The 26,335-nt window shown below is 41.9% G+C and overlaps 2 pseudogenes; both read right to left on the bottom strand.

The window, feature by feature from the left end:
* Window positions 1-357: 357 nt before the first annotated feature.
* LOC146025159 (5S ribosomal RNA) lies at window positions 358-477 on the bottom strand (annotated as a pseudogene).
* An 11,743-nt stretch (window positions 478-12,220) lies between these two features.
* Window positions 12,221-12,340, bottom strand: LOC146025160 (5S ribosomal RNA; annotated as a pseudogene).
* Between the last annotated feature and the right edge of the window lie 13,995 nt (window positions 12,341-26,335).

The raw sequence follows: 26,335 nt of genomic DNA on the forward strand, positions 1-26,335 counted from the left end.
TATAATAGCCTGTGAATAGGTATAAGATAAGTGCAATGGTATTTTTAGGGGCAAAAGTGCCTTGAAGTGATAAGAGTGCAAATAATACTTGATGAAAATATATAAAAAAATTATACATTTTTTTTTTTTTTTTATTATTATTTATACAGACATATTGTGAATAAGTGAGACGGTGGTACTACGTAAATCATTTTTTATATAATTTACTTTATTTTTTGATGAGAAAAGTGGGAAAATACATAATGAAGAAGGAAAGAGTGAGAGAGAGAATAGAAGGAGAAAGAGAAAGGGGGGTGAGAAGTCCTGGTGCCAAACGATTGTCCATATCATGAGGTTTTTCTTCCTTGTGCTGTCTGTACATTACAGAACCTGTTCTTCTCAGGTGGTCACCCGTCCTGGTACTGAACAGGCCCGGACACTGCTTGGCTGCCAAGATCGGACGGGTTTGGGCATTGCCAGCGTGGTATGACTGTAATGTCTTTTTCGTGTGCCCAAAACCTCTCGGACGTAAGTGCCTTCTTGTTCGGACATGAAGAAGGACAGAAAGAAGGGGGGGAAGAAGGGGGGGGGGGCAAGGAGAGAAAAAGAAAAAGAGACAAAAAAAGAGAAAAGAGGGTAGTGTAGTGAGCGTGAGGGAGTGAATTATAAGAACTGAAGGGGGATGTGGATATAATGAAGTGTATTCTTACGGAACCTTTACAGAAATGGAGCGATTTCATATCCCTCATTAAGACCATTTGGGTGTAATGTCTGTAGCTGGAATATCCAGTACATTTCCCTTTGTGATAGCTTCCGTGCCAAGTCGCCTCCTCTTTCTCCCAAGTATACATGTTCGATAGCTTTAAAGGTGAGATCTTCCGGATTCGATGCATGTGTCGTATTAAAATGTCTAGGGATTGCATGATTGTCCAATTTATTCTTGATGCTTCTCACATGTTCTTGTATTCTTATCTTCAGGGGGCGCTTGGTCTTACCGACATATTTCTTCCCGCATGTGCACTCTAGCAGGTAGATGACAGAAGTCGAGTTGCAGTTCATGAATTCCTTAATTTGGAACTCCTTGTTGTCTCCTGTGTCTGTGAAACTTCTCCTGTTCGGATGGAGGTATTTGCAAATCACACATTTGCCACATTTGTAAGATCCTTTGCACTGAGGTAACTTTGTAGAAGGTTTAATGGTCTTTAGCATACTGGGTGCAAGTATGTCCTTTAGGTTCTTGGATTTCCTGTAGACTATGTCAGGTTTAGGTGGTAAGATCTCTTTTAGTAGGGGGTCCATCAGAAGTATCCCCCAATGTTTCTGTAGAGACTTTCTGATGGTGTCTTCATGTCTGTTATATGTAGTAATAAAGGATACGTTTTCTTTCTTTTCCTCTTCTTTGTTCTTATACGTAAGTAAAGTAGTGCGACTTGTGTTTCTTGTTCTCTCTGCTGCCTTTTGGATGAGGTTGGTCGGATACTGTTTCTCCTCAAATCTTTGTCCATACAGGGTAAGTTGGTCTTCAAGGTCTTCAGGTCTGCTGCAATTTCTTTTAATTCTATGAAATTGTGAATATGGAATGTTGTTCTTCCATCTTTTCAAATGGTTACTCCTGTGGTGCAGATAGCTATTTTTATCCACGCTCTTAACAAAGTTTTTAGTTGCTACTTTTTTGTTTTCGTTCATCAGGATTAGGTCCAAAAATTCAATTGCTTCCTTTTGTACATTTGATGTGAATTTTAGGTTCATGTCATTACTGTCCAGATTTTTAAAAAATTCATAAAACTGTGACTCTGTTCCATCCCATACAATTAAAATGTCATCTATGTAACGTTTATATAGTATTATCGCGCTTTTGACATCTTGATTGTTGTAGATGTGTACATTCTCCCAGTGTCCCATAAAAAGATTAGCGAAGCTTGGCGCAAAAATAGTCCCCATTGCTGTTCCGCATTGCTGTAAGTAAAATTGATCCTGAAATTTAAAATAGTTGTGGTGTAGGATAAAAAGCATGACATCACAAATAAAATCTCTATGATCAGGTGTAAGGGAGGCATCTTCTTCTAGATAACTTCTGCAGGCTTCCACTCCTTTGCTATGTTCAATGCAGGTGTATAATGACTGTACGTCTATGGTTACCCATAGATATGTCTCCTTCCACTCAAGATTCTCTGTTATATTTAGTACTGCTGTTGTGTCCTTCAAGTATGATGGTAAACATTTAACATATTTATTTAGAAATATGTCCACATACTGAGACAAGTTCGAGGTCAATGAGTCTATTCCCGCCACGATAGGTCTTCCGGGCGGGTTTTCAAGGCACTTATGGATTTTTGGTAGGAAATAAAATATGGGGGTAATGGGGTCTGATCTTAGTAAAAATTGGTACTCCTCTTTCGTTAAAATGTTTGTTCTCAGACCTTTTAATAAGAGAATGCGTAATTCCTCAATGTACGCGTCTTTAGGATCATTAGGGAGTAAGCTGTATGATTTCTCATCATTCAGGAGCCTATGGGCTTCTTTGACATAGGCTTCCCGGTCCATGATAACCAGTCCCCCCCCTTTGTCAGCTGGTTTTAACACTATGTCTTTATCCTTCTGTAGTTTTTTGAGTGCCTCGCTTTCAGAATTTGTCAGATTTTTGTTTTTGATTGGTCCTTGTTCTGTATCGCAGAGATCTTTCTTCACTAGATCGTGGAAGATGCTGAGATTAGATCCTTTTGATTCTAATGGGTAGTATTTGGATGTTGGTTTCAAACCGGATTTGGATTTATTGTCAAAGTTTGATATTATTGCGTCTTCTTTCTTTAGGAAATGCCTTTTAAGTGTCAGCTTGCGTACAAATTTGTTCAGGTCTATGTATGTTTCAAACCTGTTGAGGCCACTTGTAGGTGCGAAGGAGAGACCCTTGCTTAGAAGGGATACCTCTGGGGTTGTTAGTACATGTTTTGAAAGATTGAAGATGCCGTTGTTGGTCGCCTTGTTTGTGATGTCCTGTTGTGTTGTTATGAGGGTCTTTTTTTGTTGTGATGTGTTCCTCCCACTGCCCCGCTTTCCTCTTCGTCTGGCAGTTTTCTTTTTAGTGGGGAGGCTTGCTTCACATTTTCTTTCAGGATCGCTCGCAGGTCCTCTTTTTTCCGTGTTCCTGTACTTGGGGATAAAAAAGAGGCTGATGAGGATGAATCTTGATCTCCACTAGATCTCAGTCGGTGTAAGGCTGTGAATCTGTTGTTGGTCCTCACAGGTGCGTTGTTAGGTGAGTCATAACTTTTGTGTCTTGTTGATGATTTCTTGTGTGGAATATGTTTCCATTTGTTTCTGTTGTCGTGTGGTATATTGTGTTCAGGGTTGTTGAATCTGTTACAATTCTTGACCTTACCCTGGTCATAGTCCATTTTGTCCCTCAGGAATTTCTTTTCTTTGCCTTTGATGACATCCTCCTCTATTCTTTCTAGTTTCTTGTTTAGTACTTTTTCATTAATTCTATAGTCCTCCGTGTCTTTATGGGTTTCCAGAACTCCTTCCTGGGCTTTTATTGTTGTATCCAATTCTAAGAGAGTTCTTTGTTTTTCTTCAATGAGCAGTTTCATCAAGCTCAGGGAACATGCATGAAGAGTGGCATCCCATTTTTCCATAAACGGGGAGTCCTGGTTCCCAAAGGTGGGTTGTTTCTGGATTCTCAATCCTCTTGGGATCCTATTCACTGTAATATAGTGCTGTAATCCTTGTATGTCCCACCATGCTTTTATCTCTTTAGTGAGTGTTTTTTCTATGGCCCAGAATAGATCATCTAGGTCTTGTGATGGTACGGGTTCCTCTGTCTGTTTACTCTCATTAAAAATACTCTTGCACAAAAAATCTCTTTTTGTGGTTCGTTCATTGTTTCTGAACATGTTTAAAAAGTCCTAACACCGGGCTGCCTTACAATAAATACCAAGAATGTCCAGAGAAAAAGGGGGATGTATGGCGCCACCTGTGTTTCTGGACTAATAAATAACCTAGTAGTATGGTTATGATAGGTAACCTTTATAAAAAAGGAGGGGGTTGTCAGCTGGTCCTTTAAGGAAAAACACCTTGGTAAGGGGTGTAAATAACAATTAGCAGCAAAATTGGATAAAGGATAGCGACTACCTGTACCTATATAAAAAACGTATCCAGTTGTAAAAAACAAAGGATTTTTATTCAAGTACACAGTACTAGTTAAAAGAGCAAACAATGGGTAAAAATAGAAAAAACACTTTTACGTAAAATATGCGAAATATTATAAAAAGGCCTACAACAGAATTCGCTATAAAAAAGGGGGGTGAAGGGGGAGAGAGATAAAGCTGTAATAAGTAAATAAAACAGGATCAAAAAGAAAAAACGTTTTCTTAAAAGCTGAAGTGGAAGGGGGCGTGGCCTGACGGCATCGTGGACGGCAGCAGACTCTGCAAGCTCCGCCACATATATCCAGCTAAAAGGCCGAATATCCCCTTCCTTCCCTGCCTACCCCTGAATTCTTACCTCCTCTTGCCTCCTGGGTGCCAGCGGTGCTGGGGGAGAAGTGCTGCGGAGCCGGGAGACGCTATACAGCGTCTCTGCAGGTTGCGGCCTACCTCCTCCCGGAAGCCGGGGCCTCGATTTTGGCGTCCAGCCGGACTTTGAGCTCCACAGCGCAGAAAAAACGGAACGGAGCTGCAGACTGAGCTAACGGACCCCGCGCCCTCCAGCTATCCCCCTGGGGACCTGATAACCCCACTGGGGGCTCTCCAACAGCGCACAGCCACCACACAAATTAAGGTGAGAGGCGCTGCCAGCGTTATTAGACCCTCCAGGCTGGGCTGGCGGCGGCCATCTTGCCTTCACCTACACTTAGTTCAGGAAGCCCTGGGGAACCCCTGACAGACGCAAAGCGCCTGTACATTATATGGGAACATCCTCATTAAATGTAAAAAGGGTGCCAGCAACCACCCCCTAGGTTTGCCCAAAACCAGACACCGCATTAAATAAAAAAGACTGGCATTCTACACATGAACAGTGTACAACCTGTTCAGTATAGTGAGAGCACCACCTGGTGGTAGTCTGTTTCATTACAAATATATTAAATGGATGTCTAATCCCTTTACTATGCTGACCAGAAATCTAGGTCCACACATGTGTTCATAGACCCCTTGTTCTCTCCTGCCTTCCCGCCTACGCAAGAGATGTCATGAGCTAACTAGCTTCAGTGGAACCACCAACTCCTTCAATACATTCACCGTCCCAACACTAAGTCTCCAAGAGTGGGGGCCCTAATATGCCTCCTAAACGCAGTAAGCAACCTAAATCGATCTCACAGATACCATTCTTTAAAGCCTCACCTCATAATCCCCGTCCTAAGAATACGGATATAGCTACCACTGCTATGGACTCTTCACCCCTCGCGCAGGGAGTAGTGAACCCACCTACGGTGGCGGCTAGTCCAGCTGCAGACCCCGTTGGAGATACAGACGCTCTCACAGTGGGCACCTTGAAGCTCTTATTTACACGTTTTAAAGACGACGTTACAGCAGAAATCCGCGCAGCAGTGCAAAACTGCCAGCGCTCTGTCGACGAGCTGGGTAGCCGCACCAACCAGCTCGAGACCAAAATGGAGGAAGTTGTTGGCTCCCATAATAGTCTGATAAACTCCCACGATGCGCTTGAGGATGAAGTGAGAATGCTGCGAGATAAGGTGGCGGATATGGAGGACAGATCTCGTCGTAGTAACCTTAAGCTGCGGGGTGTCCCGGAGACGGTGTCGAATAGTAGCCTGCATGACTACGCTGTAGACCTGTTTAAAAAACTACTACCACTAGTTTCGTCTGCAGATCTCCTTATAGATCGGATACATAGGTTGCCTAAAGCCAGAGCAGCTCCCGATGGTGCCCCCAGGGATGTGCTGATGAAGATGCACTACTACCACATCAAGGAGGCTATATTGAAAGCTGCCAGACCATCAGCAGAATCGTCAGCCATCCTCGGTGATCTACAGCTCTTTGGTGATCTGTCCACAGCTACACTACTCCGACGACGCTCATTCCAACCTGTTACCTCAGCCCTCAGGAGAGCAAATGTCCCTTATCGCTGGGGGTTCCCCACCAAGCTGTTGGTCTCCCATCAAGGTTCCACTGTACCTATTCTCAACGCAGAAGAGGGATTGAAACTCCTGTCTTCTTGGAACATCCCCAATGCTCCGCCGGGCCCTCCGCCCACCCCTCGACTTCAGCAGGACTGGTCTGTGGTTGGGTGAGGCCTGGTAAGGTGTACTTGAAGTGCATATACATTTGTTTGACTTTGTCTGGTCTACTAACTGTCCCACGCCTATTAATGGGCCCGCTAGACTGCTTTAAGTCCATAGCCTACTAACTGCAGACCAGAAGGCGGACTAAGAATGGCCACTAACTAGACCAGACGATAATGTTATATGGTTTACTATATGTTCTGATGTTCTTTTTTTTTCTCTTTGAATGTCGATTATACTGTTTTTAAGCATACGGAGTAACTCCCTTCTCTCTTTTCAAGTTATCTAAGTTATATGATACCACCATAGAGTGATGTAGATCTCCCCATGCTTACTTTATAGCGACTCCCGCTAACTAAAAACATTCTCTAAGTAGAGTATCACACAAATTGCATTAACAAGAGTCACCTCACCTATTCGGTGAGATCTGCTCCTTAGCGCCCCAACGGGAAGGTAGGAGAATGGCCGCTACCCCCCCTACTACTACTATACCCAACCATCTAGCTACGATGGTTGGTTTTGGTCCCAAGCGGGATCACTCCCCCTTTTATGTTCCTATTTTATTCTCAATTGTGTTCTTTTATAATTTTGGTTTATGCAACTCATACTTCCTTCTCTTGTCAGGTAGAGACTGTAAAGGTTTTTCTATAAGATGTGCTTATCTTTCCTCCGAGGTAGATTATGGTTAAGATAATATCTATTAATGCTAAGGGGTTGAACTCCCCTCAAAAACGGAAATTAGCCCTAAATTATTTTCACAAACATGGGGCACAGATTGTCGCAATCCAAGAGACGCACTTCCAGAATCGTAACCCCCCCCTCTTTACAGACCATAGATACCCCCATTGCTATACAGCCAACGGCCCAAGTAAGAAAGCGGGAGTAGCACTCCTTATTGCCCAACATTGTCCCTTTGTCCTAACCTCGCAACACGCTGACCCTGAAGGAAGGTATTTGATTTTGACAGGCCTACTGGAGAATATTGAGATAACTCTTGCCTCTTGCTATGTCCCCAACACCAAACAAGTGCCCTTCTGTAAAAAGTTTCTTAGAATTCTTCAAGAACGTACCAAAGGGGCCCTCCTACTGTTAGGAGATTTTAATATGGTTTTGGATCCCACTATTGATAGGTCGAGACCTCTTAGAACTCCCTGCCCGAATAGGCAGCAAGATTTCTCTACAAGATTCAGGCAACTATTAGCAGAGTACGAGCTGTTTGATGTGTGGCGGTCCAAACACCCCTCGGTGCGAGACTACACATTTTACTCGCATGTCCACAGCTCATACTCGAGGATTGACATGGCCCTAGCCGATAAGTGGACACTCCCATCCATTTGTAAAATTGATATTTTGCCAATCAGCTGGTCAGATCACTCCCCTCTATCACTAGTATGGAAAATAGAAAAACGTACAGTTACGCCAGGTCAGTGGAGAATGAACACGCACATGCTAACCAAGCCAGAGGCTCAGCAAGCCATACAAAAATCCCTAGACCTATATCTTGACACTAACAGATATGAGGACACATCCGTTTTTGTGCACTGGTGTGCTTTAAAAGCAGTAGTGAGGGGAACCTCTATACAAATAGCATCTAAGATTAAAAGAGAGATCAAGCAGCGTTATGCTGCAGCTGAAATTGAAGCAGCCAAACTAGAAACGGCCCACAAAGCGGACCCTACAAACAAATCTTTATTTAGCAAACTTCTCACGGCTAGGGATAAGGTTAATACCTTCTCGCTTGTAGAGGTTCAGCATAATTTACATCGTCTCAACCAAAAATATTATACCCTCGGTAATAGAGCTGGGCGCCTCCTGGCCCGAAAACTCCGTGGACGTAGAGCTAAGGAGCGTATCCATGCCATCCATACATCTAAAGGTGCTAAAGTCACGGATCCCACCGAAATTGCCAATGCTTTTGCTGAGTATTACTCACAATTATATAACCTGAAGAACGACCCTGACACCCCACAACCGTCCCAGACTGACATTAATAAATTCCTGAATGGGCTTTCCCTCCCATCTCTTGACCCTGCAACATGTGAGGCAATAGGTTCCCCTTGGACAATAAGTGAGGTAGAATCCGCTATCGACTCCCTCCCATTAGATAAAGCACCTGGCCCAGATGGATTCCCATCTAACTTTTATAGGAAATTTAAAACCACATTAGCCCCATCATTAGCCTCAATCTTTAATGAAGCTTCCAACTCCACCAGTTTCCCTAAGGAAATGCTGGAGGCTCGCATTGTCACCATCCCCAAACCAGGTAAAGCTCCCACGGCCGTACAGAATTATCGACCCATTGCCTTATTAAACGTTGATGTCAAACTATTTGCTAAATTGATCGCCAACCGAATATCCCCCCTTTTGCCCGGCCTGGTCAATCCAGATCAGGTTGGATTCGTTCTAGGCAGGCAGGCATCTGACAATACACGCAGAGTTATAGATATTATGGAATACTGCCAGATGCAAAAACAGGCGCTACTAGTTCTATCACTAGATGCTGAGAAAGCATTTGATAGACTACACTGGGTCTATCTACAAACTACCCTGCGCCATTTTGGCTTCACGGGTAAGATACTCCAATCCATTCTAGCCCTATACTCCTCGCCATCAGCTAGAGTGTTTACCAACGGATGTTACTCATCACAGTTTGACATAACAAATGGCACCCGTCAGGGATGCCCCCTCTCTCCCTTGATATTTGCTCTGGCAATTGAGCCTCTGGCTGAGAGTATTAGAACTCAGAATTCAATTCATGGACCTACTATAGGAGGCGTCTCCCACAAAATAAGCTTATTTGCAGACGACGTTCTGCTGTGTCTCCATGACCCAGAATCCTCTCTCCCTCACCTCCACAAAATTCTAGACGACTACTCAAAGATATCATACTACAAGCTCAATACATCTAAGACGGAGGCTTTTCCCCTTAATGTACAAGAAGCAGTAGTCAGCCGTATGAAAGATATATATAAATACACATGGAAAATTAAATCAATTAAATATTTAGGTATTAACCTGGCTAAAGATAATAATATTTTAGAACTTAATTACGGCCCTTTACTACGGGCTTTCGAAACACTCACAAAGGAATGGATGATGCACGAGGTATCCTGGGTTGGACGCATAGCTGCTGCAAAAATGGTACTTTTACCCAAGCTAATGTACCTCTTCCGTACCATCCCTCGCCCCTTCCCCACAGTGCTCTGTAATAAATTTAATAGATTAATTTCATCATATGTATGGAGAGGAGCAAAACCTAAAATAGCAAAAACTACACTGTCCTTTCCTAAAAACGAGGGGGGACTAGCATACCCAGATTTGGAGAAATACCATTCTGCATGTATTCTAAGTCAAGTAAGGGACTGGTTCACACGGGACAAAACTAAAACTTGGGTGAAGATTGAACGAGCTATCACTAACCCTATTGATCTTGCTGACTTGCTTAGACTGCCACCATCTGCAGTTCCATCCAATTTTAGTAAGTATAAAGCAATCCACACCACATTACTGACATGGCATAAACTGGCCTCCTCTAGTAGTGATATACTATTGCCCTCCCCACAATTGTCCCTACATACCATAGCATCCCTGATTCCTGATTTAAATATAGATAATTGGTCTGAGCTAGGATTATTGAGTCTACAAGATGTTTTAGCTGAGGGAATTGTAGTCCCCTTCTCTCATCTTCAAACGCGATTCCACGTCCCAAAACAGGACTTCTACAAGTATCTTCAAATTAGACATTGGCTCCATGACCACCTCCCCAAACCACCTGCCCAACTAGCCATATCAAAATTAATACTCTCCTTTTGGGAGTCTCAATCTACAAAAGGTGGTGTCTCTCGCTGGTACCAGTATTTGATCATGGAAAAGTTGGGAAATAAATTCTCTTCTCAGGTTAAATGGGAGACAGACTTACCTGATACATTCTCAGATGAAATATGGAAATCCATTTTCCACTCATGTTTTAAAATTTCAAAGTGTGTAAACCATTCAGAGATGTATTATAAATTGGTACATAGAGCCTACCTAACCCCGGCACGACTAAACAAGTTTTGGCCTAGTGTCTCCTCACAATGCTGGAGGAAATGCGGAATGGTAGGTAACATCCTACATGTTTTCTGGTCATGCCCGGCTCTTCGCCCATTATGGAAAGAGGTCTCCCTCCTTATCAACAAAGTTACGGGTCGAGACATCCCGTTAGACCCGCTTCTGGCTCTCTTCCACTACTCCCCAGGCGCACTGTCTACTAGTGAGAAATACCTTATTGGCCATATTCTGATAGCTACTAAAGCATCTATAGCCCAATATTGGAAGTCATCCGATATCCCGAACCTACAAATGATTGAAAATAAGGTCCATAAACATTTCCTTTTCGAGACAGCAGATGTGAGCTACTCCTCCTCTGCAACATCTATACATATTAAATGGTTTAGCTGGAGCACTTACAGGGAAAAATCAGGCCGCCTATACACATGTACCAGTACTAATCCCATAGATCTGTCTGTATTGCACTCCCCAGTACCCCCTTGAGGATTGACAACTGTTGACGACCATACCAGCTACCTACCCGTGTATGTTGTGAGTTGATTTCTGTAATTTCTTATGCCTGACTTGTACATGTACATTACCTGTATCATAACTGTTTGCATAATCCTATACCTTTCTTTCTTTTTCCCTTTTGTTTTTTGTATACCAAAAACTTGAATAAAAATCGAATGTTAAAAAAAAAAAAAAGCTGAAGTGGAGTGTCACTTATCTAAAAGGGAGGAGTCAGCAGGCTGTACCCAACGCGTTTCGTCGTAGAGACTTCATCAAGGGGTGAGGGAGGTGAGTGCCTGGAGCTCTATTTATACTGTATAGGTATGATGGACATAGTTATGAGGTCACTTCCTGTGGGATGTGCCTATCGTTTCTAAAGTGGGCAGAATCGTGAATAACTGTCTATGATCTAACTAGGTGTTTATGTGGCACGACCCTGATGCTTACTGTCTAAAGCAAAATTGTTAAAAGACACATTAAATAGCAGAAATAAAGTTAATAACAATCGTGGGTACAATGCCCCACTTCCGGTGGGCGGACGTTACTTCCGCCCCACTTCCTGTGTACAGTGATGTTAATAGTCTGTTCACTTTCCGCCACACATCGGCGGAAGTGTATGCATGCCCCACTTCCTTCTTGCAGTGGGCTGCTTCTCATTCGTTTTTGCGAGTGTCAATCATTGTTCAGCCGGGCACTTGGGTTTTTTCTGTGTATTCGGATATGTTGTCTCCCGGCGGCGGCCATTTTGTGGGGGATTTTCATATCTTTTTCATGGTGGAGCGGCCATCTTTCTGGAGACAGATGTGTGAATTCAGTGTTCATACTCGTTTTAGCTCATGGGATTGTAGTGGCGATTTCAATTAGACATAGGAATGGAGAATGAAATATATTAATATAAATTCATAGTTATATTAACACAATATATTTACAAAAAGAGTTCCTAATAAAATGACTAAGTATATATGATTATAAAACCATAAAAATATATAAGCATATAAATTGCATAAAAATAGCAGCGTTTTTTTTTTTTTTTTTTTTTAATAGCAGCAGTGATGAGACCAATTAGTATAGCAGCAGTGTGGTATATCAAGGCTATAATAGCCTGTGAATAGGTATAAGATAAGTGCAATGGTATTTTTAGGGGCAAAAGTGCCTTGAAGTGATAAGAGTGCAAATAATACTTGATGAAAATATATAAAAAAATTATACATTTTTTTTTTTTTTTTTTTTTTAAATTATTATTTATACAGACATATTGTGAATAAGTGAGACGGTGGTACTACGTAAATCATTTTTTATATAATTTACTTTATTTTTTGATAAGAAAAGTGGGAAAATACATAATGAAGAAGGAAAGAGTGAGAGAGAGAATAGAAGGAGAAAGAGAAAGGGGGGTGAGAAGTCCTGGTGCCAAACGATTGTCCATATCATGAGGTTTTTCTTCCTTGTGCTGTCTGTACATTACAGAACCTGTTCTTCTCAGGTGGTCACCCGTCCTGGTACTGAACAGGCCCGGACACTGCTTGGCTGCCAAGATCGGACGGGTTTGGGCATTGCCAGCGTGGTATGACTGTAATGTCTTTTTCGTGTGCCCAAAACCTCTCGGACGTAAGTGCCTTCTTGTTCGGACATGAAGAAGAACAGAAAGAAGGGGGGGAAGAAGGGGGGGGGGCAAGGAGAGAAAAAGAAAAAGAGACAAAAAAAGAGAAAAGAGGGTAGTGTAGTGAGCGTGAGGGAGTGAATTATAAGAACTGAAGGGGGATGTGGATATAATGAAGTGTATTCTTACGGAACCTTTACAGAAATGGAGCGATTTTATATCCCTCATTAAGACCATTTGGGTGTAATGTCTGTAGCTGGAATATCCAGTACATTTCCCTTTGTGATAGCTTCCGTGCCAAGTCGCCTCCTCTTTCTCCCAAGTATACATGTTCGATAGCTTTAAAGGTGAGATCTTCCGGATTCGATGCATGTGTCGTATTAAAATGTCTAGGGATTGCATGATTGTCCAATTTATTCTTGATGCTTCTCACATGTTCTTGTATTCTTATCTTCAGGGGGCGCTTGGTCTTACCGACATATTTCTTCCCGCATGTGCACTCTAGCAGGTAGATGACAGAAGTCGAGTTGCAGTTCATGAATTCCTTAATTTGGAACTCCTTGTTGTCTCCTGTGTCTGTGAAACTTCTCCTGTTCGGATGGAGGTATTTGCAAATCACACATTTGCCACATTTGTAAGATCCTTTGCACTGAGGTAACTCAGGTTTAATGGTCTTTAGCATACTGGGTGCAAGTATGTCCTTTAGGTTCTTGGATTTCCTGTAGACTATGTCAGGTTTAGGTGGTAAGATCTCTTTTAGTAGGGGGTCCATCAGAAGTATCCCCCAATGTTTCTGTAGAGACTTTCTGATGGTGTCTTCATGTCTGTTATATGTAGTAATAAAGGATACGTTTTCTTTCTTTTCCTCTTCTTTGTTCTTATACGTAAGAATATATAAGAATGCTTATATATTTTTATGGTTTTATAATCATATATACTTAGTCATTTTATTAGGAACTCTTTTTGTAAATATATTGTGTTAATATAACTATGAATTTATATTAATATATTTCATTCTCCATTCCTATGTCTAATTGAAATCGCCACTACAATCCCATGAGCTAAAACGAGTATGAACACTGAATTCACACATCTGTCTCCAGAAAGATGGCCGCTCCACCATGAAAAAGATATGAAAATCCCCCACAAAATGGCCGCCGCCGGGAGACAACATATCCGAATACACAGAAAAAACCCAAGTGCCCGGCTGAACAATGATTGACACTCGCAAAAACGAATGAGAAGCAGCCCACTGCAAGAAGGAAGTGGGGCATGCATACACTTCCGCCGATGTGTGGCGGAAAGTGAACAGACTATTAACATCACTGTACACAGGAAGTGGGGCGGAAGTAACGTCCGCCCACCGGAAGTGGGGCATTGTACCCACGATTGTTATTAACTTTATTTCTGCTATTTAATGTGTCTTTTAACAATTTTGCTTTAGACAGTAAGCATCAGGGTCGTGCCACATAAACACCTAGTTAGATCATAGACAGTTATTCACGATTCTGCCCACTTTAGAAACGATAGGCACATCCCACAGGAAGTGACCTCATAACTATGTCCATCATACCTATACAGTATAAATAGAGCTCCAGGCACTCACCTCCCTCACCCCTTGATGAAGTCTCTACGACGAAACGCGTTGGGTACAGCCTGCTGACTCCTCCCTTTTAGATAAGTGACACTCCACTTCAGCTTTTAAGAAAACGTTTTTTCTTTTTGATCCTGTTTTATTTACTTATTACAGCTTTATCTCTCTCCCCCTTCACCCCCCTTTTTTATAGCGAATTCTGTTGTAGGCCTTTTTATAATATTTCGCATATTTTACGTAAAAGTGTTTTTTCTATTTTTACCCATTGTTTGCTCTTTTAACTAGTACTGTGTACTTGAATAAAAATCCTTTGTTTTTTACAACTGGATACGTTTTTTATATAGGTACAGGTAGTCGCTATCCTTTATCCAATTTTGCTGCTAATTGTTATTTACACCCCTTACCAAGGTGTTTTTCCTTAAAGGACCAGCTGACAACCCCCTCCTTTTTTATAAAGGTTACCTATCATAACCATACTACTAGGTTATTTATTAGTCCAGAAACACAGGTGGCGCCATACAACATCAAATATATATTGACAAAAAGGCCATATACTTAAGATGACCTTAAAAATAAAATGAAGGTAAAAAAAATGATAAGCTATAAATAATAAACTATTCTTAAAACACGGGGGAGCGGTTAGATAACAAGCCGCTAGTCCCTCGATAGAACGCTACACACAAGAACGCATACAGCGCATCAGTGCAACAGTGGCAACTAAGTATGACAATAAGTAATACAGTATTTCAGACAAGGATAATAAACAGCAGAGTTAATAGACTATGGGGGGGTATTCAATCTGGGCCACTATTTACGATGGGGGAAATAGCGGTGAAAGCCTATTCAATGCTGTCTTCCGTGACAGCATTGAAGAGGCAGATTGACAGAATGGGCCCGACTTTAAATGTATGTATTGAAGAAAATATTTGTACAAATCATACATGTGTACATTATTTAAAAAAAGACACATATACAATACATCATAAAACCAAGACCACGTGTATTATCTATTTGTACCTTGTCTGTGCTGTCATTTTTAAATGTATAATTAAATACTAAATATATACGTGCTGGTGTCTAACTCTTTTACACTTTTACGTTTAGTTTATCATATTTATGTTATTACTTCCTAAAATGTTACTCACACTTTCTTACTAGTGTGTGGCCTATTTGGGTGGGGAACCAAGACATGTTGTCTCTAGATTTCACCAAACAGTTCATTGTATTGCTTGTCTTAAGGGGTTATTTATTATGGGGGATAATGAATTAACAAGGGGCAACCAAATGGAGAAAAAAAAATGTCAATTTAATTTCTTTATTAATGACATTTCCAGACAATCCATTTGGAAGTGATATGTAATTCGGGACTCTCGGAATGTTATAGTTAAAGTATTAGTTGTTACACATTGAGACAAAATTGTTTTGAGAGTTTCTGCGAATATCTTTGCTAAAAGCCTTTTCTGTCCCATTGTTAGGCAACTATCATTCCCAGGAGCGGCTATATCCCAAAGGGCCCATTCTGGTGTTAGGGAGCTACATATATCGTATCTATCCTGTATATATACTGGCAGATTTCCATCCAGAATGCTTTAACTTATGGACATTGCCACATGCAATGTAGTATATCTGCACCTCTTTCCTTACACTTGAAACAGGCGGAGTCCGGTGCTACTGTATACCCATCAGCATTCTATGTTTAGGAGTATAATATGCTTGATGCAACAGTTTATATTGCAGCTCTGCATAGGTTGCAGACACTAAGATTAGAATAGAATAGAATCCCTTTATTCGTCTCACAATGGAGAAATTTCAGTGTTACAGCAAGGTTTAAGTACAGATAAGAGTAGTAGCATAATAATAAGAACACACATAATAAGATAAGATCCAAACAATATAACTCAAGAATCTAGGAACATGCAGGTCTTCTTCAGACCATGACAGTTGTACATTCTAATTGCAGCCGGAAGGAACGATCTGCGATATCTCTCCGTTGAGCATCGAGGGTGAAGCAACCTATCACTGAAAGTGCTACACAGATCTGTCAAAACGTTTTTGAGCGGGTGTGAAGCATTATCCAATAATGATATAATCTTGTTGATCATTCTCCTCTCACCCACAACCTCTACAGAATCCAAAGGCATTCCTAGGACAGAACTGGCCTTCCTTACCAGTCTGTTTAGTCTCTTACTGTCAGCTGTTGAAACACTGCTGCCCCAGCAGACCACTCCATAGAATATGGCCGATGCCACTACACAGTTGAAGAAGGTCTTCAGGAGTGCTCCCTGCACTCCAAAGGATCTCAGTCTCCTCAGCAGATAACGTCTACTCTGCCCCTTCCTATATAGAGCAGCAGAATTATCAGACCAGTCCAGTTTATTTTATTTAAGCGTACAAAAGCTTTTAAAAGCCTATGTGGCAATATATCAGGGAAATCTACTGTCCATTTTAACAGACCTGTATTTGTTCCTTCTAATGAAAATTGTTTCTTTATATAGGGATACAGCATTGCAGTTTTACTTAGCTTATTATTGTTACGTCTAATCGTCCTATCTAATCCTCCTACATTTTCCAATGTCGATATCTAAGCTAGAGCACTTGTAACATAGTTTCTTAATTGGAAATATGCAAACATAGGTATTGAGACATTTACATATTTTTCACATAGTGATTGGTAAGACAAAATAGTTGTACAATCTTCATCCATGACATGAAACAATCCTGCCTCCTTAAAACTCTTCATAAACGTTGAGTATCTGTCAAGGTATTGTAAAATAAAGATTGAAATACTGTATTATGAGTCAACATTCCTAGTTTAGACCGAGCAAGTCGCCAGGCTGTACAAGTCGATACTAGCAACAGAATACTTGATACCTTCAAGGGGTATTTTGATGGTCTCATGTGTAATAGACTTGATAAAGGTATGTCAGGACTCAGGGCTTGTTCAAGAGTAAGATTTACATAATTTTCAGTCAAGTGTATCCAATCTATTGCATATCTAAAATTTGCAGCTAAGGTGTAGCTCTTGATACATGGAAGATTGATACCTCCTATTGAAGCATGTTGAGTTAGTTTGAACATCGACATTCAGTTTTTTTCCCTGCCCAGATGAATTTGCTAACTGCTTTATTTATTATCGGTATGTCCGTGTCTTTAACCAAAATAGGTAACATCTGAATTCCGTATAGCATACGTGGAAAATAAATCATTTTGACCAGGTGGCCCCTTCCAATATATGGTAGAGATAGGGAACTCCATGATCTAATGTCAGATAACATTTTTACTATTATAGGGGGAGTAATTGGCAGAATAAAGATCTGTTGGGTTTACTGTTATAGCAAGACCAAGGTAAGTAAGATCATTTTCTGCCCATAAAAAAGGAAATTCATGGGGCCATCCTAATCTCACTCCTTTATGAAGTGCCAAGGCTTTAGCTTTTGTTTTGTTAATTACGAACCTGAAATGCATTTAAAATCCGCCAATAATCGGATTAAGTTAGGGAAGGCTTTTTGGGGGTTGGAAAAATATAAGAGAAAGTCATCAGCATATGCTGAGACCTTCAAATCTTTCGGCCCAAATTGTATTCCCTGCCACTCTGCATCAAAGTAAAAATGTCTGATAAGTGATGCATATAAATTCCGGAAAAAAGTAATAAATCCATCCCCCATCTTCTGCATATGAAATACCCTCAGTAAATGTGTCCATGGTACACGGTCAAAGGCTTTGTCAGCGTTGCAACTCGCTAGCAGGTATTTACCCTCCGCCTGGAGTTGCGTGAAAGCTGCTATTACCTGGCAGATGTTATGTACCAATGATCTACCACGGACAAATCCCATCTGCGAGGGATGGAGTAATTTTGGTAGAATTAATTGCAGTCTTTGAGCTATAATAGTGGTTAATATTTTCAGATCTTGGTTTAGCAGTGAGATGGGTCTATATGAGGTCACCTGTTTTGGGTCTTTGCCTGATTTTAATAATACTATTATTCTGGCTTGATTAAACCCCATCGCTAATGCATTGCCATAAAGAATTGAATTAAATAAGGTAAGTAAATGTGGTCTTAAAAATTGTGACAATATTTTGTAGTAATCTGCACTTAGTCCGTCTGGGTCAGGTGATTTCCCTTTTGCCAAATTCTTTATTATTGACATAAGTTCTATCTTAGTAACAGGATTTATTAAAGTGTCACTTTCTAGCTGTGTTAATGTAGGCAGTTTAGCTCCTTTCAAAAACTTTATCCCATGAGCTGGATTATCTGGGGGTGAGGAGTATAGCTTTATGTAATATTTTAAAAAGGAGTCTGCTATATCTGCCATATTTCTGTTTTGGTGCCCTCCTCCGGAACAATATTCAGAATATGAGTTATTGGGCATCTTCCTCTCACTACTGAAGCCAGTAATTTCCCTGCTTTATTTCCCCAACGGAAATATCTGTGTTTATGAAAGTCTAAATAATATTGAGCTTTTTCTGTGCATATATTGTCATATATTGCTTTTGTTTCTAGAAATAGTTGTCGAGATTACTGATTATTATTGTCTAGCATTGCAGCATAAGAAGAAACTGTGGCACTGAGTTCCATATATCTGTTACATATTGTTTTTCTTTTAGCTGCTACATACACTATTATTTGGCCACAAATTACTGATTTGGATGCTGCCCAAAACAGATTTATATTCTCCAAGTGCTGAGCATTGTCCTCTGCATAGTTTGATAAATATTGCTGCAATGCTGAACGAATATCAGGAGATTCCAACAAATATGATGGAAATCTCCAATTGTAAGATTGGGGAAAAGGAGATGTAAGCAATAATTCAAACCATGTGGGAGCATGGTCCGAAATTGCTATTGGTTCTATTTTGGAACAGTTTACTCTTGGCAATAATCTAGTTGGTATAAGCCTATTCGTGTAGACGTGTGATGAGGATGTGAATAAAAGGTATATTCTCTTTCAATTGGGTGCTGGTACCTCCATGCGTCTAATAAATCTAAGGAGCTCATCAGCATGTGTAAGGCTGGCTGTGGTGTATCTCTCATTATATTACTAGATTTATCTAAAGATTGTCGTTGTGTTCATCTCCCCCCAATATACCTGTAATTTGTCCTTCCGATCAGTCTTGCAATTTCACAAATACGGAAGTAGAATATATGGAATATGATACAGCACTCGGGTATTACTGGATTTATTACAATATTAAAATACAAATAATAAACAATACATTGCATATGAGAATTCTCAAAGATATAAAAATGGAAAAATGATGGTCAAAATATTTTAAAAAGGATTTTCTGCTAGCATTCAATATTGGGGCCAATTGAGTATTTAGTGTCCAAATCAACACCAGGGTGTATAATTACCATACGTGGTGGATAACCTTATTTGGAATGGGTTTTCAGAGTCCCGGAGATTTCCCAGTATTGGATTTCTGGACCTCTCACAATAGATGGATTTATGTGGCAGTCCTTAAGGTACAGCTGGTACCAAGATGAAATGGCTGCAGATTCCAGGAAATCCAAAGCGATGAATACAGCAAGACTGGTCCGGGTATGGTGTCCTCTGCAATTGTAAGGATTGAGCTGTGTGTGAGCTGGATGGCTCTCCAATAGAGTGCTGGAGCAAAGAGTGATGGCTCAACGCGTTTCAGCGTGTTCACACGCCTTCATCAGGAGCCTCCTGATGAAGGCGTGTGAACACGCTGAAACGTGTACCTTTTGGGAGCCTTGCACCCTCCCGATACAGCAGCTATAGTTACACTGGTGGTTTCCTTTTTCTTTAATCAATTTCACAAATACGTCTGTGATGAGTCCAGTGGGGGCATATATTGTGGCAATTGTGAACAATTCCCCTTCTAGTTTTATCTTGATAAACAAATACTGTCCCTCAGAGTCTTGTACTTTATCTAACACCTCGTAGCTCAGGGACTTGTTTATGATGATCATAACCTGCCAATATACGGTGTAATAAAATAATCTGTGAACCACGTGTCTCTAAAAGTATTGAGATCTCCTTCCCTCCAGTGAATTTCCTGCAAAATGGCTACATTGGGTTTAAGACGTTTTAGATGTTGTGAGACTTTTCTCCTATTTAAAAGGAGAGTTTATTCCCTCAACATTCCATGTTAGCAATTTTATACATGTGCGTTGGCATATCTAGCCTATACCAATTTTCGAAAATTTAGTGAAAATTTTTAAATCAGTAGTATTGACATGTCCCATCCCAGTGACTGGGACTTTTGTCTTAAATAATAATGACGACCGGTTAATCGTCCGTTTACATAATCCATAACCTAGTGAACATCGAGTAACTTTCTTTCTTTTTTTGAGCCCAGTAAGATAGCCCATCAAGCCAATCCCTTTGCACAATCAATATATCTAATAAGTGTATCAACCATAATTCTTGATTTAAATATATACCTATGACTTTAAGTGAAATAACATAAAAAATAACATAAAAAATAAGTGTTAAAAAAACATTTTCTCTCTGTTAAGTGTGTTCATCGTGTCTAACTTTACAAACCTTGTGCTTGCTGTATATTATCTTTTTCAATTACCATCCTTCAGTGCATATTCAGGACTTTTAAAGACTGAGTCCACAAAGATCTGAGCTGATGGTACTGTTTCAAATAGATTATGAAAAATCCATAATTTTGCTGGGTAGAGAAGGGCAAATTTAATGCGTGCCTCAAAGAGAGATCTGCAGATTGTAGAGAATTCCTTTTTTTTGTTTCTACTTGAAACAAAAAGGTTTTGGAATAGGAGCAATGTATCTCCCTTGTAGTATAGATCACCCTTTTTCCTATATGCATATAAAACCATGGTTTTATCTAGAAAGTTCAAAAATTTTAAGATTAATGGACGAGGTCTACTGCGTTCAGCTTGCCTGTCAGGGCCGATATGGTGGGCCCTCTGTTTAAGCATGCTCCCACATTCTGGTAAACACTGCAGTTCACGTGGGAGCCATTTTGAGACAAAATGTATCAATTCTCTCTCTCAAGCAAGCAATTCAGGCGTAAATTATTTATCCGTTTCCGGTTTTCCAGATCTTCTAATTTATCCTGAATAGCTGTAATTGCAGCCGCATGTATGGCTATGGTGCTCTTGGCTGCCAGCAGCTCATCTTCCACATTTGATATTCTCTGTTCCACCTTTGTGAATCTGGGGCTATACTCTTTGAGCTGTACTACTGCAGATTCAATTGCTTCGGTATTGCTTTCCTAGCACGGCACCCGTCTCATTGATTGAATGCCTTTAGTTTAAGGCATACAATCAACGCGATGGACACACATTTTTAATCTCATGGATCTTATGCATCCATAAGATGCATGAGATCCATGAGATCCATGGGATCCATGAGATAAAAAATCGTGAGCCCCCAATAACCATTGTTAACGCCACCAGCACTATCCACGCCAACCCAAAGCATGGCAAACGTAGCGAGCTCGTGAGGGGCGGCGGTACGCATCCTCCGACCTTTTCATACCCCCACTATCCACGTCGGCGTGGAGATGATTTTCTATAGTGTGGCGAGCGCAGCGAGCCACCGAGCCCGAAGCGTGGCGAGGGGATGTGGACTATTTTACATGTATTCCGCGTCCGCTCACCACGCTTCGGGCTCGGTGGCTCGCTGCGCTCGCCACACTATATAAAATCAACTCCACGCCGTCGTGGATAGTGGGGGTATGAAAAGGTCGGAGGATGCGTATCGCCGCCGCTCTCCACGCTTCAGGTTGGCGTCAATAGTGGGGTGGCGTTAACAATGGGGGGCCATTTCACCCATGAGGGGGGTTTGCAATTAAAATTGGGGTTTTGGGGCCTTTTTACATTGATTCCAATGTAAAAATCTTGTCGATTGCGTCGATTGCATCATCTCATGCATCTTATGCCGCACAAACACATAAGATGCATGAGATGCTTGAGATATCAGCCCCACACATACAATCTAGATCGTGGGCACTGTGCTAGGAAAGCAGTACCATTGCTTCTTTAAGACTGACTAGTTTTTCATCCAACAAGGGTGACAGTATAGTGGATATTTCTTGAGTTGTAATAGCCACTGTTGCACCATAGATAGGGGAGTCTGCCCCTTTAGGGCTGAAAGGGTTAGCGGGGTTGACTGGAGAGGCAGGTGGACTAGCCACATATGAATGTTGGTGTTTTGTATCTTTTCCTTTGTTCGATGTTCCGGCTTTGCCATTAAAATTTTTCCCACAAATTTCCCATGATTTTTTGCTTGTAGATTAATGGTCTCTTGAGGATTTAGTAGACCTCTATGGATAATGTTTGCCACCTAAATAGCGAATATTCAGGTTGCTTTACATAAACAAAAGGAAAGCATTTTTTTTCTCTCATGGGGTTGTTATTACCATAATCCTATTTTTTTAAATTACCACTTCTACGAAGAAAAAAAGGAAAACAAAGTCCAGCACTTCCCATAATCACTGATTCACTAGCCTTAGTTTATATTCACTATCAGCAGGTACTGTTCCTTTATGGTGATAAGAAAGAAAAGTGTAATTCCAGAATCTGGCACTCAGCCTGTGGCTTGTTTTACTGTCCCCAGAGACGTTTAGATGTTGCTGTAAGGCAGGGGAGATCCAATGCCCATAGTTTGAGGCCGTTTTTGAGATAAGTGACCATATGTTGTATCCCCTTGCTCTGCAAATCACACCAGTTATCCAGCTGCACTATTTATAACCTAGTGGCAATCTCTCTCATCAGCAGACCGATCTTCAGCCTGGGGACCTCAGCCAAGATAGCTTCTTCTCTTTACTGTTACATAGTGGCGTCTGCTTCCTCCCCCAAAGCACGGCTCCACATCACGGTCTTTTTTTTTGTTATAATTATATCAGGCCTGTCCGTTTCAAGTGGAGGTTCAGAGCCTCCTGTCTGCACTCTCTCCCCGATATACCCCTGCTGGTGTCCAGGCTGCTTTCGATCTTGTGGGCAGCTGCGCAGCACAGCCCTCCGGGGCTCCATCTAGGGCACGCGGCAAGCTCCTGTCTTCTCTCTGCTGACTCAGTCGGTGGAGCCTCGAGGTGGGTGAGTGCGTTTGCTGGCTTCACTTCTGGATGCGGGAGTGTCAGGGCAACTGTCAGGAGCCGAGTATAGCCCTGTTTTACCCTTTTTATCCCGTGCTTCCCCCGTATAGTTGGGGGATTGTGCCTCCAGTTCTTTTGCCACTATTGATGGTGCCGGGAACTCTCTGAAATGTGGCCGTTTTGCTAGGTCTGCCCACCAGAAGTTCCACCAGTACCTATCTTAGTTGAGTCGCTACTCTGTTGGCGTCTCCTTCTGTATTTACCGGGCACCGGCAGCCGCTGTTTCCCCCAGACTCGGTCCGGTCAGCGTCTGGGTATGCGGCGTCCCATCATCATCCTGCTGACGCTGCTGCTCTGCTGGTTCATTAGTGGTTGGCGTGATCATGGGGTATGTGGCCGTAATTTCTGGTGTCACTCCAAGTGACTAGATTCCGGGGATATCAAGGTGTCTGTGGGGAGCCGAAGATCACGCTCTTCTTGCCAACCTTATCTCCACTGTTTTTCCCACACAACTGGGGAACCGTATCTCCGGATCTATGGCCGCTATACCACGGTAAGTGGTGGTCGGAGCCGAGAGCTCTCTGATTTGTGGCCGTTCCCTAGGTCCTGGTCTTGACTTTCTATAATGAAACCAAAGGATGCTTTCAGTGTCCAAATCTTGGGGGTAATCCCTCTAAAACTTCCAGAGGTTAATGGTCTGGATCAAAGTAAGGTCCCCCTGGTGTCTTATAAAGTAAATTATGTACCATAGGGAAACTATTCTTTAGATATTAAACATAACATCAATTGTCTCCAAAAAACAGATAAATGGTATCATGGTTAATTTGACTCCAACTCCATTAAGAGGTGTTCTCTGCATGTGAGAATCCTAGTGCTGTGGGATCAGCTGTTTAGTGCAAGCAAATGATTGGAATATTGGACCATGAACACACACACTGTACACCTTGGATACAATGAAAGCCAGTTGAAACTAAACTAAAAATGATACATCTACAGCAGTGGTTCCCAAACGTTTTTGAATCATGGCACCCTAGAGCAGTGGTGGCCAACCTGTGGCTCTTGAGCCTCATGCGGCTCTTCCTCTTGTAAAGTGTGGCTCCTGCTCCAACTGCTGCCCGCCGCCCACCATCTGTCCTTCTGTGCATCCTTGTGACTGGGCCATCCGCCAATCAGAGCTCGTGGGCCAGCAGCAACTCAGGAGCCGGCCAGTGAGCTTTGATTGGTGGGCGGCCCAGTCACAGGGAAGTGAGGGGGAAGGAGACGCGCGGTGTGCTGTGCTCTCCTCCCATTGGTGACATGACAGGAGGACTGCAGGGGGACACCAGACTGTCCTCTCCCCGCCTGGCAGCAGCAGCAACAACGGTGAGTGCTGCTGCTGGGAAATTTGCACTGTGGGGGCATAGCAGTTTGTGGCACTGTGGGGGCATAGCAGTTTGTGGCACTGTGGGTGCATAGCAGTTTGTGGCACTGTGGGGGCATACCAGCTTTTTGGCACTGTGGGGGCATACCCGGCACCGTGTGGTGCATACCTGGCACCGTGGGGGGCATATGTGTATCTGGCACTATTGGGGGCATATGTATATATGGCACTGCACTATTGGAGGCATATTTGTATCACACCCACCCAAGGGGTCAAAATAGACTAAGCCCCTTTTTTTGGCGCATGCGCCTTCGGCACGTGCATGATGTTGGCTCTTTAGCTTGACTACCGATATTTTTCGGCTCTTTACCTCTGACCGGTTGGCCACCCCTGCCCTATCAGAGTATCAGAATATTTTTCACAGCACCTCTAAGCCAAAAGTTTCTTTATTGAGAAATGTAAAAAAAATATGGTACTTATGTAGTATCTGGGCGTCCGATTTAGAAATCGGATCGGATCGCATCGCATCGCATGCGACCAAATCGTATGCGATGGTCAAGATTTTTCTATAGGATTCAATGTTAAAATGGTCTGAGTCCATTTTAACATAGAATTCAATGGGAAAAAGGGGTCCTTTTCCTTTCCCCACTATCCAAGTGGGCATGGAGTTGGATATAAACCTGTGGCGAGCGTAGCGAGCCACCGAGCCCGAAGCGTGGCGAGCGGACACAGAATACTTTTTAAGAAATATGCATCCGCTCGCCACGCTTCAGGCTCGGTGGCTCGCTGCGCTCGCCACGCTATATAAAATCAACTCTATGCCCACTTGGATAGTGGGGAAATGAACAGGACCTTCTTAACATTAAATCCTATGCAAAATCGCATTGAATCGCATCGCATCGCATCTGATTGTATGCCTTAAGGTAAGGCATACAATCACAAAATCGGCAGCCCAGATACTACATAAGTACCAAAAATATATTATATTAAGTTGATTGTGTTTATACTTAAAATCAATTATGTGGTGAGGGACAGGATTTGCTTCTGTCACCAGCACTGATTTTGCCTATTATTTTGACCATAATTAATTATCATTGGTTCTGTACCACCAACCCGTTGCACCCTTCAAGCATACTGAGGCACACTAGGGTGCCTCGGCACACAGTTTGGGAACCACTGATCTACAGTAGTTGCCTTCAAGTACATCATCTTACTCTGCACTGTAATAGAGCAACAGCATTCTAGTGCTCACACACAGATCAAATCTCACCCTGCAGAGCACATAATAGTCACACATTAATGCCTGCCAAGATTTTCAAGAAGCCTGTTCCAAAAGTCCTTTAGTATATTTAGGTGATACTAAAATAATGTGAAAAGGGCATGAAAACACCCTATTTCACTATATTTGAGTAAAAATAGTGTTAATAAATAGGCCTCTATAGAGATGCTCAATTATGTAGGTCCAAACAGCAATTGTTTCACTTACAGAGGTGCCTAAATGCTAAATAAAATAGCTACTGTCATGATCCGGGTTATTAAAACTCATATTTACCGCTAAGATGCTTATCCAGAGTTGCTCTTCTGTCTGCCTTCTGAGGTCATTCAAGCTGTTTCCATGCAGTGCACAGATTGGTGTTCGACTTGTACTTCCAGCGAGCTTCCAGCCATCTCAATGCTGCCACACCAATCTGTTCCACTGACATCATCACAGGCCCCAGGGCTGCCAATACCAGAGCCATCTTGGATGCCATTACATGATTCTCCACAGCCTATCCTACAATAACAGTTTGTCATCTGATTGTTGCAGCCTATCATCTCTCACTGGCTGCTAGATGTGGGGAAACCACTCACAACTGGTCAGTGAAATGATGTCCTCGCTGCATCCTGTGCATGGAAATCTCTCTACTTTAATGAGTCCTGGTGCAAGTTTCCATCTGTTTTTCTACATACTTATTTTTTTTTTATTTCTTTGGAATATCAAAGTTAA

Source organism: Crinia signifera, chromosome 7 (assembly GCF_055691185.1).
Source record: "Crinia signifera chromosome 7, ASM5569118v1, whole genome shotgun sequence".
Lineage (NCBI taxonomy): Eukaryota > Metazoa > Chordata > Amphibia > Anura > Myobatrachidae > Crinia > Crinia signifera.